We start from the raw sequence: 1,117 nt of genomic DNA, 5'->3' as shown, positions 1-1,117 counted from the left end.
CAGCCTGGGGCTAGTGGAGCCAGAGAAAAGATAGAAAAGGACAAAAATGAGCCAAATTGGGGAAAATTTTAGCGCAAGGAGTTACTACATAAATAAGACTCTCCAAGGGCTGAGTGAAGTGACTTGCAGAGGCTCCTTCCAACCAAAATTATTCTGGATGGAGGATGCTGCAAGCCTGGGGAGCCCAGCATGGGCAAGCAGGGACAACTGCTCACCACCTCGTCCCAGGCAAGGTGTAGCAGCCACCACATGACCTGGATGGCTCAGTCAAACCAAGAGAGGTGGGCTTTGTCCAGGCCTGGGATGGACGAGCAGCCCTTGGCCACAGGGATGTGGCGGGTGCGAAGCCGATTCTGGATGGAGGATGCTGCAAGCCTGGGGAGCCCAGCATGGGCAAGCAGGGACAACTGCTCACCACCTCGTCCCAGGCAAGGTGTAGCAGCCACCACATGACCTGGATGGCTCAGTCAAACCAAGAGAGGTGGGCTTTGTCCAGGCCTGGGATGGACGAGCAGCCCTTGGCCACAGGGATGCAGCGGGTGCGAAGACATACGTGGTTCTGGGGAGCAACAGGGTGAAGGAGTGGAAGGAAAACTAAAAGCTGTTGTGGCTCTGGGAGTCGCCAGAAGGTGGGAGGGGGGCAAGGGGAGACTTGGAGTGGGGTGGGGCATCACTGAAGGCTTTGCCCGGCCTCATACTCTGCACTGCAACTGGTCCTTACTGGGCAGGGGGGGACACGGGATGACGAGGGAGGTGATGCTCTCCAGGCGCTGAGGCACATGGGGTCCATGGGGACATATCCTTGGGAAATGCCACCTGAGATGTGCAGAAGCATCCCTGGAGGTACGCCCAAGAGGGTGCAGCCCCAGTGCTGGGACAAGCCCAGTGCCCGGCGGGGGGATCCTGGCACCGTTCCCCGTCCCCTCCGGGCTCTCGCTGCTGGGGGGGTGGGGGGCGGAGGGCGTCCCCTTTTGCAGAGCTGCGGGACGGGGCACGAAGGGGCAAACAGCCCCAGGGGACTCGGGGTCCCCTGGTGGCCCCTACCCGAGCCCATCCTCGAGGGAGGTGCAGGGGGCATCAGCCCCTTTCCTCCCCACCGCCCATCGACCCCCGGAGC

This window comes from Egretta garzetta, unplaced genomic scaffold, assembly GCF_000687185.1.
Source record: "Egretta garzetta isolate BGI_Z169 unplaced genomic scaffold, ASM68718v1 scaffold322, whole genome shotgun sequence".
Lineage (NCBI taxonomy): Eukaryota > Metazoa > Chordata > Aves > Pelecaniformes > Ardeidae > Egretta > Egretta garzetta.
This window is presented reverse-complemented; position numbering follows the sequence as displayed.